Raw genomic sequence first — 19,112 nt, 5'->3', positions numbered from 1 at the left:
ACTGAGTGTCTTTTGGATATAGTTCCTAAATCCTCTGGAAGAAAAGAGAATATACAGACCCTTCTCCTTGGAAGCCAGAAAGCAGTGTGCATCAGCATGTGACAGCATAGCTGCGGTTTTGCATCCATGCTTCTTTTCCACCCAAGCAATACTGCTTAGTACCACCCAAGCAGACTCCTCTGACACCCAAGGTCAGCTCTGCTCCAAGATCAATAGGGTGGGAATGAGTGAGAAAGCCAAGTGTTGGGTATACCTAAGTCAGTTCACCAATGAATTAGCACCTCTACCCTTGCTAACCGACTATATCTGAGCTTATTCTTGATATTAAACACATTTTGCATGTTTCATCAACAAGTATTTATTCAAACCAAATACATGATGTTTATTCTTAAGGGTCGTGTGAGATAAATGACTAGGTCAAAACTTATCTGCCCTTTCCACAGTTGTGGTGTATTACATTTCTAATGCCCAGGACCAAGCATTTTTTAAAGACTTATTATTTTTAAAATCACATTTGTGGTAGATGGGGAATAGTCACATGATTGCAGGTGCCTGCAAGGCCCAAAGAGGAAGTCGTATCTCCCAAAGTTGGAATTACAGGTAGTCAGTCGTAAGGCCCCCGACATAGGACTCATGTGTTTTGCAAGAGCAGTGTGTGCTCCTGCCTATCTTCCCATCCCCAAGACTACATCTTGCTAACCTGTTCTAGTAAGCCAACCCCTCCAGGAACCATGGTGATTCCTAGATGTACACTCACCATCTCTTTGAGTAGTGATGGTCCCTAAGGCTACTACTGACTGCCACACACTTCCGTTGTTACCCATTTGTTTTCTTTCATGCCCCATCAACACCCCTCTTTTCCTACATCGGAATCTACTGAACATACCATCTCTTCTTGAATAGGGATGGTCCCTGAGGCTACTATTGGAACACACTTTTGTCTCTTCAGCTGTTCACCTCTTTGAGCTCTACCCAACTGTATAAAGCTAATTCCTCTATTCCCGTTAAGCCATCTGCATAATCTCATCAGAGAATTTCTAGAATTCTGTCCTCATTGTACCTATGCTGAAACATGGCTGGCCTTTAGTGAAAAGTCACTCTGAACCCTCTGTAAGACTTAAGAATTCAGCTATAAGAAACGGGGGTATTGAAAGCATGAGGACATGACACACAAGTCAGAACTAATTTTACTTTAGAAAATTTATTTATTTAGCCTGTTTGATGGCTAAAAATGACCATTCCCTTACATAGTTTCCTGACTATGGCCCTTGTTAATCTATGTAGCAACTGGAGTCACAGAGAAGGTAATTGACTATCTTCTATTCTGGGCATTTAACATGTCCAGGGCTATTCAACCAGTGATCAACAAACTTGCTCAAACATTTGTTTCCAATGGTAAAGCAAGGAACAAGACATCTGCAACCTTGAACAGAGTGTGTAGTACGCCTCAGGATCTTAGGCATAAGTTATGAATTTTAATTCTCTTGTGTAGTACGGATGCATCCAAACGAGAACATTAGGACAGACTAATCAAGAAAGAAATCAGCAGGGGGCATGCATGCAGAGCATCACTGACAGCACTCTACACTTAACATAGCCATGGCTAATAGCCTCCTTACATCCTCTTCTCCCATTAAAGACGCCCTGGAAACAAGCTACTCAAGGATATTGCCGCCGTTATCACGGTTACTAAATTGGCAGGCAATAGTGTCTAAGTGCACAGGGCCAGGAACTGAGGATTTCCTGTGCTCCCTCTCTTCTTCCAGGCTGAGTGCAGTTATAAGAGGAGCACGAACGGAGGCACGGGGATAAATAATGCATGAGAACTTCAGGTGCAGGAAGCTTTATTCAGGCCTGGCACTAATGTACAGCCAAGTCTGGCATTTATTGCCCTGTGACTAGATTTGCTAGTCTGTGTGTTCCAAATGGTAATGAGGCTGGCAGAGCTGAGGGAGACGCTGCACCTTTGATCTCATCCTTAGCCTCTCTCCAGCTGTTCTGGTTATTGTCTATGGGCAACCTCAAACCAGACCTCTGCTCTCCAAACTCCTAGAATTTAACTATCAAATAAAACCTTGTGGCATTTCAAAGGCCACAAGGTAAATAGAAGTGATATGCATGGTTAAATACCCAATTAGTGACACCCTAAATTTGTAACCTATCTCTGCCTTTCCTGATTTCCAGCTGCTCTCCAGTCTTTGGCTTAGTGATATCCCCACAAACTATTAGGTGATCTGCTGGAATCAATTATCCCAGAGGGAAATGGAAAAACATTGAAACTGTACAAAGGCCAAAAGATCGCCTAAATGTGTGCATTCCTTGGGGGCTACAAGAACACCAAATATAGTAATAAAGTCTACCTTTGGGATTTCTTAAAGATCAGCAGAGGCTTGAAAAATAATTTGGGACCTAAACACTGATTCAAAGTGTTCACTTTACAAACCAAATACATGTTTTGTAACCAATAAAATAGTTAAAAATGAAGGCTGCTTTGATGTGCCTTTCTGATCTGAATGTCAGTGGTGTTTTCCAGGCAATCCTCTCTGTAGAGAATTTAACCATACACCAGGGCCTCACTCCAGCAATTATCCCACTGCCAGTTTCAGAGCACTGGATTTCACTTCAGTCTTGCATAGTCTTGCTTCTTCTACCATTTTACTGCCAATACTATTCAGTCAGCCCCAAGTTACCTAAAAATATCTCTGTGACAAAAGTTGCCACTCAACCGTTGCATCTGCCAACAGAGAAGCATCATTTCTTGACCTTTGGAAGCATCCATGGCAATACAAACTGGCTTTCATGATTCAGGCCTCACTTGGTCATGCCCCCCTGCAGTGTGTGCAAGACACAGCCAAAAATCACAGCTGCAATCCCTTCCAGAACTGAATACAATAATGAGAGTAGAGCATGATGTCCCATGTATGGGACAGGTTGGAAGGTACTACTGTTTTGGAGACCATTTTATAGTCCTAAAAAGCCAGTGGTTGAAGCCAAGCTCTAGGCAGCCAGCATTCAGGATGACAAAGTAGCCGATAGAATAAAGCTTAGGACCTGGTTCCAAATACCAAGATCCAAGACACCCACCTCATCTAAAGCAGTACTTTCTAACCTCAGTGGGACTTGGTATGCAAGCATCTTTGCTCTCTAGAATGTTCTTAGGCATTCCTTTAGGACCTCACAATTTGACACAGAAAGCATTCCAATGAGAAGCCATAATCCAGGGCTGTTATTGTGATGTAGCCTGAACCTACCACCATTTCTTCAGTTAACATCAGTATCTCAGCTTTTGGCTTTAAGTCTTTGACCCAGGGCTTCCCCAATTCAGTTACAATGGCATCTTGATCATAACAGCCACGTGTGCAAAACTCATGAAAATTTATTTTACTTATTTTGTGAGAGAGGGGTATGCATGTCATTTCTACTTGTGGAGGTTAGATGTAAACTTGGAGGAGTTCTTTCCTCTCTCCATGTGATTCCTGGGGATCAAACTCAGGTAATCATGCTTACTGGCAAAAGCTCTTCTAATGTGTGATACACTGGCCCTAATTGTTGAATATTCATATCTGTAGACTTTGTGTACAGAATACATGTTATATTTCACATAAGGATCACACATGGAAAACACACGCTAGTACAAAGATGAGAGAGAGGGCAGAAGAAGAAGAAAGAGAGAAATGAGGTAAGGGAGAGGGAGGAAGAGAGAGGTGAGATTCTAAATTCAGAAATGGGAAACTGCTTCCCAGTGATTCTGAGATTCTCAATTCACGTGTAGCCCACTGAGCGCACCAATAAGACTCCATGACAGTGATGCAATCTTGCCTAGCTGCCTCTCGTTTCCTCTGATCCTTTTAGTGTCACTGTGGGAAGCATTTGTAATATGCTTATAGACACATGCCCCTGCTTTTAGTCAAGTAAGTATTACCTCAGTAAATCCCACTGAGAGCACACTCAAGGAAAGCAGTGCCTGCAAAACATCCTGTGTTCATTTTTCAGGATTCAGAATGAAGTGACTAAGCCTCCATCTACAATAAAAATGATTAAATGCAAATACTACCGAGGCTGCACAATAAATATTTTATACATTAATATGTTTTCAAAAGTCTTATTTCATTTTTATTGCTTTTCTATATAGCATTATTTTATTTTAGTACATGGAACGAAATAATCTTACATGAGAAAAGTAGGCATTCTTGGCCCATTTTAAATAAACCAATAGATAATTATTGCACCATTAATTTGTTATGTAAATTGTTTAAATTGCTAACACCTCTCTCTCTCTTCATTATTAGAGACCCCTCAGTCTCCAAAGGAAAATGAAAAGTCCCTTCAACAGTCTACCCTTCAATGATACCCAAAAGCTACAACTCAAGTGTTCTGCTCTATGAATCCTTTATAAAGCAGGCCATGACCCCTAAAAAAACAATGCCTCCTTAATGTTCAACCAAGGTGGAAAACTTTCAGATCTATCTTACTTACGCCACATGCTACCACCTGGGTTTCAACAAGAACCCTAGCGGGAACCATCCAAATCCCTCCTTGTAACTAGCAGCTGATGGCAAGGACCCTTGGTGACAGTCGACATGCTTCCCCCTTCTGTGGATGTGGGAGAGTCTACAAGCCCCTCTTTATTTGCTGCTTATGGAAAGGAGAACTAAGAAAACTACCACACCCCAGGTCTTTCTCAGTAAGTATGTTGTAAATAATTTAATTTTTTTCCTTGTATTTTGGCTCATCTGGATAAGAGGAAGTGCTTTTGAACCAGTAATGGCTCTTTGGGTTAAGCCTTTAACAAGGTGCTGTTCTAACAGTAGACAGACAGGGGCATGCATGCAGACCGCGCACACACACACACACACACACACACGCAAGCACGCACGCACGCACACACCTGTGTGTGTGAGGGGAGTATATATATATAGAGAGAGAGTGTGTGTGTGTGTGTGTGTGTGTACACGCACACGCACACACACATGGGCAATATTGAGAAAGAGAATAAAACACATCAGTAACAGCTACACTCAACAGCTCTTGCCAGCATGCTGAAGTTCTTGATGTCATTTTCAATATTAAAAAAGGAAATTGCTACCTATAACTCAAATTTTAAAAACTTTTTTTTTCTAATTTCAGAGCTGCCTACCTCTCATCTCCTTTTATTATATGTAAGACATTCAAACTCACAGACTTAATTGGAAAATGGAAGAAAACCTGTAAGGTGCATTCACGACTCCTAACACAGAAATCCTCAGATACCAACTGCCTGGGCATGCTGCATGCAGTCCTGTTCCCGTCCTCTCGTTCTCCTGTGGGGTGTGGATTCCACCAGGCAAGGCCTTTTCCCTCTATACTCCAGAGAGTTTCCCGGCACTAGGTAATGATGTGGATACTCACAGGGAAATTTTTGATGTACATCCCACCTTATTAATTTGAACAAAAGTGACTTAGAACAATACTTGGGAGAAGATTCCCGCAGCTCAATAGATGGGCCCATACTTGTCACTCACACCTTTGCCAGCAATCTGGGTCCCGAAGGGTGGATTGCGATGCTACCTTTTTAGAATGATCTCACTCTGCTTTACTTGACCTGTATGAGGACTGAACTCCTGTACCATGGAAGTGAAAAGCTATCTACACATTATAGTTATACCATAGTAAAATTAACCCATTTGCAAAGAAGCAAATCACAGAAGAACACGTTTCATTAGCAATGGAAATCTTATGTAAAACTCACTGCTCAAAGGAAAAACAACCTTGTTATAAAGCTCAATTTAAAACACAAAACTGTACTGGTCGAAAAACTTTTCTATCTCTTAGGCTGGGGCCTGAATCTTTCATAGGGGATCTTTAGTGAAGAATCTGACTCATCAGGGAAATAACAGAAAAAACAGAAACAACTGCTTGAGTCAGCAGAAACTGAGCAAAGAAAAACCCACCAACCAAGATCTGGGTTGCTCCATTGTGCTGCTGTGCTGTTCCTCGTAGACATAGCTAGTCCTATGTACAGGTCAATGGCGCAATAAGATGACATCAGCACTGACAAAGTCACTGTCACAGTCATACTGTTAGGACTAATACTAATAAAAAATATACCTGGGATCTGGGGAGGATAAAAATTAATACATAAACCGCAGGAACCTCCATGCCCTCCCTAACAAACAATACTTGCTTCAATACCTGGAGTGAACTTGGCCTTAAATGTAAATGTTTTCAAAAGGCTCCTTACTGGCCCTAAAATCCAGAGACATGATTCTCCTTTTATACATAAATCCTGAGTTTTAATGATACTTAAGTAAATAGTTTATCTACACTGGTCAGTTGGCTTCTATTTGGTCAAAAGCAAATAATAAACATGTTAATCTGCTCAAAGTATAGTTCTTGTCAGCTCTGAGATTTATCTCACTGAGATGAGCAAGAAAATGAACTAACAGACCAAAACTGTTGGTGAGCAGATAACTCTCTTCTTGTCATCATTCTGCAATAATGGAAACAAATGCCATGACTTAGAAAACTGACGTCAGAGGCTCATCTCCAGTATACCCCTCATCTTTCCTATGTAAAGCCTCCAATTCTAGAACAGCCTAAAGGGCACATCTCATAGGTAGCTAATGAGTCACTGTCGGCAGAGATACCTACTTCTCCATCAGAGTTGTCACTACTACCTGAGCAACTGAGCTTCCAATGGAGAGAAGCTTGCGCCTTTTGTGTATTTCTATAAACACTGTTGTTTCCATGTATACCATAACATAGAAGACTAGAGCTAATCTAATCTTTCTTCCAGTCAGCTGGGTTCCTGAGATGAGCTACTGTCTCTAAATATCTGGAGAAAGCAACACTTATGTGGGTGCAAATACAACCCGTCTCAATTACTTTCTATAGATGGGATAATTGATGTCCGTTCTGGCAGAACGGAACCGTACTCAGCCAAGAACCACTCCCTGTGATCAGAAATCCATCCACAGAACCTGTGTGCTTCCAGGGGGGAAATACATACACACAGTCAACACATCGAAGGGGACCCCAAACTCCATGAAGACCCTTGGACCAGGTGTGAATCATGTGGCGTAACGTGAGGGTCCACTCGTCTGTGAGAACCAGGCGCCACTAACCTACAACGCTAAAGGGGCCAAATCATCCTCCACACTGCCTCAAAGCAACTAAGTCTTCTTATCGCTCTTCTCCGCCCAGAGACTGAGGGCTTCTCACAGGTTTGAGACAAGTAGATGCTCCTTACGAAAGCCAAAAACAAAGCATTTCAGGCCCGCCCACAGTCTGATCACAACACATTTGCTGCAAAGCTCAAGTTTGAGAACTCTGAAAATAAGGATATTGTTGTTATACACAGCAACACACAAACACCACCTCGTAACGGTTTAATGAGCTTTACAACTCCGTTTTGAGCCACATTCTCAGCTATCCTAGGACACAGGTTCCTTACAAGGCCACAGGCCACATTTGCTAGATCCAAGAAAAGTAAGCAGAATGTATACATACTCTGTCAAGCCGCAAATATATTACCATTCAAAGGGTAATTTTGCTGCAATAAATGCTTTAATTTATTGTGTCTGTTTTACTGGGAGTTGGGACTCGAATCTGCGTAATCTCTTTCCTCTGTACCCATAAAACTCACTCTAGTATAAGCTATTGTCTTGATGTCTCACAAGGGCCTACACCAAGATACCTCTGACCTATCTACTTCCACCTCCTTCTTAAAATTTTCTCTAGGGGGAAGTAAACATAACTATGTTTGTTTGTTTGTTTTTAATATAATTGCTTTTTATTTACCTTATATCATGGTTGTAGCCTCATCCCTCCTCCTCTCCCAGGCCAACCTTCTCTCCCCCCACCCTCCTCTCACCTATTCCTCAGAAACTTTCTAACTTGGAAATCAAATTATAGAGATTCAAGTTATCTTGCTGTTTTCCAGGTCCCTGTATTGGGTTCCCATTTTTCTGTAAATAAAAACTAAAAATGTAATCTATCTTCCAGGGTTTGATACATATTATCTGTATTTATGATTTCATTCCACTCCTTGTTCCCCTTAACTTGCAAAGCTTCCACCACGTCGGCTCTGAGTATTCTTTCTCACTCTAGAGACTTTCTGCCATGAAGTTCCCTCCTTCACATTTCAAGGGACTGGCATGTCCATCTTCCTTACATCTCAGCTTGAGCACTAACTACTCCAAGAGGACTTCTTTAACCCCTGCTATAGTGGCTCCCACTCCTGATTTTCTCTGCAGCTACTGTCACATCACAGCATTCACTACTAGATGTTTTCATAGTCTCATAATCAATGTTGTCTGCTCATAGATTGATCCCCAGTGTACAGCACATAAGCCTGCTCAGTACGTGATCGGTACTTTTAGGATGTCAATAAATAAGAACCTGTAAAGTGTTGGATCAGTCTATTCAGTTTCTGCCATCAGTCATCAAGTTTCATAAAGAATAATAAAAAGTTTTCTTTCAGTGGCCTATTTTTCTCAATATTTGTCTCTAAATGAAAAAGTAATCTTTTTAAATTTTAAGATGAAACTTTCACAATCAGTTCAATTGTGTTCATGGTGATTATCATACAACTCATAATATCAGCTTGGAAAATTGCACCCTGAAGGAGCTGAATGGTCAGATGAATTTAGGAAAGAGTACACATTATTTTTATTTTCTTTCCTTGGAAGTTCACGATGAATTTTAAAAGCTCCAAAAGAATTGGAGTGAGGAAGCCAGATGAACTGTTTAACCCAAGATTCTGGATATTTAATAACAGAATCATTGTTTTATAAATAACAATCAAAGTCAATATTTTTCACAATATACTAGAGAAATAATCACATATACATATACACAGAGAGACACAAATTGCCAAATATAAATTTCCTTCAGTGACATTCCCTGGGTTGAAAGCATAATGGTAACCACCCTATATTTGAAACACAGAAATATAAAAGTCACTTTTCTGTAAATCAACTATTCCAAGATTTTAGAGTTATTTATGCTATTTCCATCTGTCTTTCTTCTGGAGGGTTGAAAAAAAAATCACATATGTGCTATTACTAACTGTAAATTTAACCAAAGCTGAATAATTCTGAAACAATGCAACAGCAAAATTTCACCACAGACAAAAACAAAAATCACTTGACTTTATTGGCCACAGTGAAGGGGCCGGGCTGGGCATGTTTAACGGGCATAGAAACACACAAAGCAGCCTGCTCTTCCCTCTTTTGTTGCCCAAGATGAGGGATCTTCATAAGAGCCTCTCACCCAAACCAGAGTCATTAAAATACAGTGAAAGAAAGGAGGGTTCCCTTCTAGCACAGACAAAAGTAGTCAACCTATATAGACTATGTATTTCAATCAAAGAATCTAGAATGACAGAAAAGTGATGGCTTCAATCTAAGGACTACAGCAAAAGATTACAGACAGAGAACAAGATTACCGATTCAAGAACAAAAGCAGGAAATTGGGAACAGGTGTGGTCAGAGTGTCACAAAGCAAAGCAGAAGACTAGAGAATGCTTCACAACCACATAAAAGCAGGAAGAGAGAGTCCGGAGCCCAGAGCCAGGACAATCACCACTTATAGTCTCTGAAATAAGACTTGGTCCATAGTCTGGTCACAGAGGAAGGCTCTTGAACTGTCCCTGTGAGCATATTACAAGGATTTGACAAAGAGAGAATGCTTTGCTCTCAGCCTGTTCTTACAACTCAAAAGTCTTAATGAGTTAAACTGACTTATAATAAAAACATTAATTTAAGCTAATTAAATTCTTGACAATTTAGCCCTCAGAACTAAAGACTACTCTGTAAAAAGCATATAATAAGCAGAAGAACATCGGAGATTGCAGGTGACGACTGAGGAAGCTTTCCAAGCTTTCAGGTGTACTTGTCTAGACCTCTCTCTCTCATCCATCACTGCCACCTACACCAGGACTGCTCCGGACTCTGAGCAACATCACTCCTAGAACATCTATCTTTCTTTACCCAAGGACAACACGCTCTTACTTCAATCCTTTCACCACTCAGATCAGGCCTCTCTGCAAAACTGAGTTACACTCATCTTTTACGACTTGGTTCAGATGTTTCATATCCATTGCCTCCATGCTAGCTAGGAGGACTGACCACATCACACAACTATATCAAAACACTTACACTCTGTTGGATGATCTATTTACTCGACAATTTACTTTCCAGTCACATTTGCAGTTTCTATGAGAGTAATTACTAAGAAGTGATTCATAAATATGGGGAGAATGAATAAATTTATAAAAAATCCCATGGCAAAATAAGATGAAGAACTAAGACTGAATTGAGCAGAATAATAATAATAATAATAATAATAATAATAACTCATAGGTTCTTTTGACTACTGACTTTGAATACGTACACTTTCAATTGACATGTTAATTGCAGTTTAGATAGATCTACATGGAAGTTGAACTCTGACCTAGATCATGAATCTCTCTGGGCTATTAAGTCACAGCTGTTAATAATATCAAGATATTTACACAGCAACAGAAGGGTCAGTGAATGTGGGCACAATTGTGCATTATGTGTACAAGGCTTTCCATATCCCAAGTGGATATAATTAACACTTCCTTATTGCATGAGGTACCCACAAGCCCTTTCAACCATAAGCATAGACACTGAGCCATGCTCAGTTGGTGCTAAATGTGAATTTACCATTTAGGTCCAACCTGAATCACATAAAAAAAACAAAAAGAAAAGAGAAACAAACAACAACAGCAAAAACCACACTGATTTGACTTTAACGGTTTAGGGGTGGTCGGGAAAGCAGAAACAGGGGCAGGGAGATGAAATGCTATTCTTCATTGGTGTGGCTGAAACTTGGCTCTGGGAAGTTTCATGCCAAGTTAAAGATAAGCATAATGATGTATGATACATCAAAAGTACATAATTAAACACACTCTTTAAAGCTAAAATATGCAAGGAGATATAACTAATTTTAATGCAATTCATAATAACGTCATAATTTATTTATCAAAAAATTGAACTGGCTTATACATTAGAAGAACTTTAAAACTGGCAGTTTTTCCTTATGAGTCATCTCTAGTTTTCTGCTTTAAGTAATACATATGCAGGTGATTATCTTGATGCTTCAAAGTAAAAAACACTGAAGAAAAAAAATAAGAATTTAAAGTAAGCTGTGATTACATGGCCTGCTGTATCATGAAAACCATGCCATAAACAACTAATCTGAAGACTTCACTCCCTTCAGTTGACCCATCTCTCTGCAATGAATGATCCTGGCACACTGGATCAGCAGTGGAAAGTGAGCTGTCAACTGTGCGTTTCAGGCCTGAGCCTGACACCAGGCTCTTTATAGACAGCCTCCAGGAAGAGCAGAAAGAAGGGAGATCACAAGCCTGCCTAAAGGATGTCTACCATGCATTAGCCTACCCAGTGACAGCTGTGTGGGGAAGAAGGCAGCCCCAAAGATGACAGGAGGGGAACTTGAGACCTAAAGTCAGATTCCAAACTGGAAAAATCTTCTCACACTCCCAAAAGTAGTTCTCATTTATGTGCACAGTACTTTGTGCGTTCTCTGCTACCATGTCCCGTTTCTTGCAATCAGGCAAACTTTGAAAAGAGAAAGAATTAAGAAAGGGTGAAGATGAAAAAATGAAGGAGAAAGAGTAGTGCTAGGGCCAAGAAACAAGAGTTGTGTGACATATCTGAAAAGCTGAGCCTGATTCATATGTGGCAGCAAAAGCATGTGGACAAGAGAACCTCAGCCATACAACTCTCACATGCACTCCTCAGAGTAGGTCAAAACAGCAACCCATGACAGAGTAGGAGACCAGAAACACAGCCAGTTTAGGCTTGAGCTTCCAGCCTTGGACATTCTTTAGACTCTCCACAGGGAAGGAGAGCTTGCATTGCCAAGACCAGAGTTGAGAAGTTTGACCTTGGCGCTTACCCCTGCTAAAGCCAATGGACTCCTTGGGGTAAAGTCTGGGAATGAGACAGTGCCCCAGAGGACTGGGTATCCAAAAGTATACTTGGAGGTCTTCCATGGTCTTCTACAGGTCCTTGATCCTTGACTTAAGACTGGGCTGCACAGGTACAGTGAGGCTGGCAGGACAGACAGAAAGTAGATGCCTAAATTCTCAGAGATAAACAAAGCCATCACGTGCCACAGCCTGCTGAGGGACTGTGAAGTACCTGTGCTCTGGTAGAGAGTCCTCAATGAAGGCCTGAGTCATACACTAAGACTATCAAAAAAGCCACATCTTGGAGGTCACCTCTAAGGTTAAGACCAAGCCCTAAGACCAAAAACGAGCCTCGGAGAGAACCATCCTAAAATAAAATAAAAGTATATTTGGTGGGATCAAGAGGACTGAAAGACATTTAACTCAGCACTGGAAGCAAATTCAATTTCCTTTTGAGGAAGACACTATACTCCAGATTCCATATGGGGAATTATCTTTGATACTGAATTTTCAATAAAAATTATAAATCATGGGCTGGAGAGATGGCTCAGCTATTAAAAGCTAGGCTCATAACCATAAATATAAGAGTTCGGTTCCCAGCACCCACAGCTGTCTCTCCAGCCGCCTTAAAAAAATTATAAATCATATATAAAAGCAGGACAACATGACAAGATAGAGGAAAAATAAGCAGTCAGTGAAAAGTGACCAAGAGATGACCCAGATATAGAAATTAGCAATGAACTTTTTAAAACGATATTATAAATATGTTCAGAGGCCCAGAGGAAATATGGACATATTGAGTGCATAGATGGAGAACTCTTACCAAACCAATTATAGAACTGAAAAGCAATATATTTAAACTTTAAAAATGGACAAGGCAGGCAATAGTGAAGTAGAGACAATAGAATAGAGACCCTGAACTTGAGGACCATTTATTTTAATTATTGAATTTAAACAATACTGATGAAATATTTTCTAAGCATAAAAGAGTTTCAGTGAAGATCATTTCAATAATGCCAATTGGCCTAAGGTGTGCAGCTTTTAGGTAAAAATGGAAAGAAAAGAACGAATCAAGAAAATATTTTAAAGAATAATGGCTGATTATTTTTTTTTTAGTTTGGTGAAAAATATCCACAGATCTAAAAAGCTCAGTGAACCACAAATGCAAAGAAAATCACAAATAACCTAATACTGTCAAACTATTGAAAAACCAATGATACAAAGAAAAACCATAAAAGCAGCCAGAAAAAAATAAACGGAAGGAACTTTAGAGGAGCAGCCATTTGGACTACAGTGGACTCCCCCTCGAAGCAATTATGGGCAGAAATGTCATCTTTGTCCCTGGAGTGACTGAGGACCCTCAATCCAACACTCCTCACCCTGCTCCAACATCCTCCCTCGAGGGTAAACAAAGGCTTCACATGAATACAGAATCGCAGGCTTGTCTCCTTTATCTGCACTCAAAAGAGAAACTGCCCGATTTGAGGAAAGAATGAGGGGCTAGCAGTTGGATAGAGTCTCTGACAGGCAGATAGTAAGGGAGAGAGCCAAGACTAGACAATAAGAATGGTTCATTTCCAAAATGGTTGCCTTCTTCCTCACCCTCTTGATCTGAGACAAAAGCCTAATGTTTTGTTTTGGTTTGGTTTGGTTTTGGTTTTGGTTTTGTTTTGTTTTGTTTTTCCCTGCCAGTAGGACTTGCTGCCTGTGGAACCATCAAAGAAGTTCAAGGCCAAACCAGAATTTGTTCAACCTAAACTTGTGGCTCTCCCAGCCTTCCTGTTTTGGGTCAAACTCACCTTAAACTGGGGTATAAGACCCTTCAAAGACCCTGAAGACCTCCAGACCTCAAGAAGAGACCTGACTTCCCCACTTTGCTTTATAAAGGGTCTTTTTCTCTGTATGCCATGCAGTGGGGGCGGGGGGAGTGCATGCCCATGTGTCTGTGTGTGTACATCTGTGTCTGTGTATTACCTCACCACTAACAGTCTTTCTATAGAATGGAGAGAGAGAAAGAGATATTTCTTCAGGCTGTAGAGAATCATACCAATTCAAAGGAGAAAAAGGAACACTGGATGGAGACACTTAATGTAAAAATAACAAGAGGCAACTTTTCCCTTTTCTTCTTGATTTCATTAAGAAAATGGACTTTGTATCAAGAGATTAATATTGCACTGTTGAGTCTAAGATGCATACAGAAGTAAAATATATGACACAACACACAAAAAGCAGGGGAAATAAATGTAATTTGAAAATTCTCAGCTGCATGGTGGCATATAGCATGTGTCATTCAGGAGGCTAAGGCAGAAAGATTGAGAATTTCAAGCCTGAACCATAAATAAATAAATAAATAAATGATGGCATTCATAAAGCATATTGTAATAGCATTCATAAAGTTTGTAATATAAATTCTAAGAAATGACAATTTATATTATGCTGTGAATTTTTAGAGCAATGATTTAAAAAGATGAAGTGTTACAGCTAAAATATTTTATTAATGTAAACAATGGCTTAGATTAAAATGAAATAAATGTTACAATGAGAAGGGAAAGTAACTAGGACAAAGAGAAAGAAGTTACACAAAGTTAGAGCACCATTAACAACATGAGCAAAGACATTACACTGAAATGTACTAGGTAACTAACTGAAACTCAACCAAAAGCCAAATAAAGTGTCAAAGAAAGTACCCAGAATGCAAGTAATGCACACAGGAAAACTTGTATGGCTGAACTGAGAAGGAAAAATAGCAATCAAGACAAAACTACTGCAGCCGAGGAGAGCAGGACAGTGTGTCCAAAAAGCATAACAGCTATAAATACTTAGCATATGCATTTTATTCTATTTAAAGTTTATCTTTACAAAGAAACTAAGATTTGTGATGATTTCGGTAACCTATGAATATTAATTCCTAACATGAAAGGGAAATCTGAAGTAAAACTAGATACTAATATAATTCATTAATGTAACTCTCAGCAAATGTTTTTGAGAGGGGAGAGAGAATGTGCCAGAAATAACTTCTCAGTGAGATGTACTTGCTAGCACCATTGCCTCCTGCCCACATCTCATTTTTTTTTCTGTGATACTAACTAAACTAAACACAGAAACAAGGGATTCTGTCAGCTACTAACCCTTAATTGCCACCACTGTTGGCAAACACCCTTGATATTTAAGCATCGCCTTCTTTTGAATAAGAAGTCACTCCCCAAAGCTTTTAAAACACCGTTAGCCAAATCTGAGATGTTTAAGTAAGATCCATACTATTCTCCCAAAGGATGAGAAACCTAAGGCCAGACAAAGGTACAGTAGCCAACTGAGCTGTATCATCTCGGGGGTAAGAAGAAAGGGTTTGTCTATTGGGCCCTGGGCTCAGGTCAACACGCTTTGCTGAGCCACATCAACAAGGCTAGCAGTTTTCCTAGTCATGGAGGTGTTTTTTGCCTTTCCCCAGTCTCCTTGCTTGTCCTCAACACATACACTGGAGGAGAAAGAACGTAAAAGAAATAAAAATAAAACTATGGACCATGCAGCTCCTGTGCCAAGCTCCTCCAAGGGTCAAGCACACTGAGAAGAACAGGCTAAGGAGAGCCAAGCCAGGTGCCATCATGTGGTATCCAGACTCACCACTACAAGGCACTTTGTTATATACTTTACAGTAGCCAGAAAGCCCTGCATTGCACCCAAAACACAATCAAGAGCAATTCAGCATAGCATGTCATGATGAGCTTATTCTCTTGTTTAACTTCACAAAGTAGAGGGATAGGACCAGAAAAGATGTGCAAACTAACATGGAGGATTGTAGCAGTTTGAATGAAAATACCCCCTATAGGCTCACAGGGAGTGGCACTATTGAGGTGTGGCCTAGAGTAGGTGTGGTCTTGTTGGAGGAAATGTTCACTAAGGGTAGGCTTTAAGGTTTCAAAAGCCAAAGCCAGACCCAGTCTCTCTCTCTCTCTCTCTCTCTCTCTCTCTCTCTCTCTCTCTCTCTCTCTTTCTCTCTCTCCTGGCTACCTGCCAATCTATATGTAGAACTCTTGGTTCCTTCTCCAGCATTTGTTTGCCTGCATGCATCCGTGCTTTCCACCATGATAATAATGGACTAAACCTCTGAACTGGGACATCATAATTAGACTACTGTGGTCGTTGCTACTCTCTGAACTTCACCATGCCACCCAAGGATGACAAGAAGAAGAAGGATGCCAGAAAGTTGGCCAAAAAAGACAAAGACCCAGTAACTAAGTCTGGTGGCAAGGCCAAAAAGAAGTGGTCCAAAGGTAAAGTTCAGGACAAGCTCAACAACCTAGTCCTGTGTGACAAACTCTGTAAGGAAGTTCCCAGCTATGAGCTCACTGCTCCAGCTGGGGTCTCTAGAGACTGAAGATGCCTGGTTCCTTGGCCAGGGCAGCCTTTCAGGAGCTAGTTAGCAAAGCACTTACCAAGCTGGTTTCAAAGCACAGAGCCCAAGTAATTTACACCAGAAACACAAAGGGTAGAGATGTCCCTGCTGCTGGTGAAGATGCATGAGCAGGTTCAATCAACTATACATTTGGAAAAATAAAACTTTATTCAAAACAAAACAAAACCCTCTCAATTGTAAGCCAGCCCCAATTAAATGCTTTCCTTTATAAGAGTTGTCATGGTTGTTGGGATTTATTTTAAAGTATGCCATGCATACGACAGATCTGGTATGAAAGATATTTATTGGATGGAGATGGAGTGGAGAGAGAGAGGGAAAGAGAGAGAGACATACATGGTGGGGGAGGGGTGCCCCAACAGAGAGAGGGGAGAGAGAGCAAGAGAGGAACAGAGAGAGGTAAGAGGCAGGGGTCCTTATCACTGGGCCCTGTGGGCGTCAACCAATGATGACATCACAGGTACCTAAGCAACCTGGGAGTGGGCTACTGCCTCAAGATCTATGAACTAACAATGGTCAAGATGTCTTTTCACAGCAATGAAACCCTAAGATCTGAGGATCTAAGCATCTAAGTATTTCTGCAGCATAGGAAGACATTAAGAACACAGCTGTAGACTTTCCCACCTCTCCAGCTAGGACTGGGGCTCTGACCTTCCCCACCCTGGACTGTCGAGCTGCCTACTGACCCTCTCACCCTCACTTCATAAGCTATCCCGCACTACAAGAATTAGAACTATCGCTCTCTACTCTTATATTTACCTTCACAGACTTCTGTGTTTACTATCTGCCTGGGCCTACGCTAGCACATTCAGTAGCTCTTGTTTGGACTACTGTTTCCTGATGCTGCCAACAAACCTAGCTCCCTGAGAGTCAGTCTCTATGATGCTTCCCCTTTAAGACTTCCAAAAGTACACTACATCCCAGTCTCTGTCTACAACCATTTTTCAGATTCCTGGTAACTTCATAGATATGAACTCCTGGCTCCCTCGCTGGAAACCTACATGTCTTCATGTGATTACATTGTCTCATTCAGGGCAACCTCCCTAGATCCTCAAAACCTCTCCCATCACTTTCCAGGCAAGCTGTTGTCTACTTAATCATGGCACTTCCCCAATACCTGTTGATCTACTTCAATTTACCTACTTAAACTCATACCAACAATCATTCTTTGCCCCTTAGAAACTAGCACCACGCTATGGCATGCACTAGGACGAAATTTAGAAGCATCTCCCAAGGAGACTTTGAGTAAAAGGATTAGTCACGCTGCCATTTCCAATAATAAACAGAGTGCCTAGTTCCCAGAGACTGCTGAGCAAATCACAGCCAAAGAATAAATGAAGACAGACTTGTCGTGGACTGCATCCAGAAAATTTTCAAATGTAATATATGGATCAGTGTTTATTTAGTAAGTCAAACTTTTGGCACTGCCCCATGGCTTTTAACAAGTCATGAGTTTTTCATATTCATATCACCCATGTCAATTGGGGACAATCGTTAGATAATCTCTTACAATCTTTTTTTTTTTTTTTTGGCTGTAGAAATCCATGTAGAAATCTGGGTCTCTTTGTAGAGTCAACAGGGAAAGTAGACAGGAGTGATTTAATAATGAGGAAGAGGAAGAAAAGAAACAGCACTGGGGATTTTGCTCCTAAAGAATTTTCATGAGAAAAAGAGTCAGTTCATCTATTCTAAATGGCTCAATGATGTTGTTGAATTGAGGGACCATGAAGGATTTTCAAAAATACTTACCTTCTTTCCTACTTCTAATAATTATAACTATATGTATACATATATGTATGTATACATAACACACAAATACATATATCTATACACAAATCAATCACATATAGCTAACTGAGTCTATTAAGTCCATTAAGTGTACATATATTTAGGACAGAACACTCTTGTCACTGGAGAAAAATAAATCTCCCTCTCAGCCAATGATTGCCCATAACTCTTCATCTAGGGTTGTGGCTTCCTGAAAACTTTCCCATCCATATTGGCATATCCACTAGTGTGATCATTCTACATGTCTTGTTTAGATAACCATAAGGTAAGTCATGGAATACAACATGGAAAGGAGGATGGAAAGATTGTATGAACCAATGGACTGAGACACAATTGTTAGTGTTTGTTGTTGTTGTTGTTTTAAGACCTGGCATGAAGTTTCACCCATGAAGTCTCAACAATATGGCATATATTTGTGATCTTAACCCTGTGAGGCTGAAGCAGGAAAATTCTGAGTTTCAAAGTAACCTGAGATATGTAGCAAGACCCTGCATCAAAGGGAAAAAAATTAATGTAAGGCTCTAATTAAACATGTAGGGAATCACACTTTGTACTGCTCGATGGTTTTAACATGGAAGACAGGAAAACTTTCCAAAAACTAAAAGGGAATTTGAAAATAAAATGTGTCAAAAGGAAAGGACTATGTCACCCCAGAGAATCCTAGAAACTTAAAACTTGCCTACTCCAAGGCTCTGAAGGTTGGGCCTTCTGCACTTGAGGGCTGTGCCAGTCATTCTAAGAGCTGGTGCCATTAGATTTGACTATATCTGTGAACAGAGTTCATTTCTGAGACAGATGAAACTTGACTAAGTGATCAGTGGTTTGCAGGTACACATCCACTGTCAAGTAAAAATACACTTTCCAAGACTCTGAAATTGCCGGGGCACCTTTGGCAATCATTCCCAGAAGCTAGTGCACCCACAATCAGAACAGGCATACAGAAGCACTTATGTTAAAGAGAAATCATGTTTC

The 19,112-nt window shown here is 40.4% G+C and overlaps 1 protein-coding gene and 1 pseudogene across 7 annotated transcripts in view; one reads left to right on the top strand and one right to left on the bottom strand.

Moving 5' to 3' along the window:
* Ccdc85a (coiled-coil domain containing 85A) overlaps window positions 1-19,112 on the bottom strand; it is a 201,517-nt gene that overhangs the window by 88,810 nt on the left and 93,595 nt on the right. The gene's annotated exons all lie outside the window — the stretch shown is intronic.
* On the top strand, window positions 16,104-16,462 carry LOC110564698 (small ribosomal subunit protein eS25-like; annotated as a pseudogene).

The sequence above is a fragment of the Meriones unguiculatus genome, chromosome 12, assembly GCF_030254825.1.
Source record: "Meriones unguiculatus strain TT.TT164.6M chromosome 12, Bangor_MerUng_6.1, whole genome shotgun sequence".
In the NCBI taxonomy this organism is placed as follows: Eukaryota; Metazoa; Chordata; class Mammalia; order Rodentia; family Muridae; genus Meriones; species Meriones unguiculatus.
This window is presented reverse-complemented; position numbering and strand designations above follow the sequence as displayed.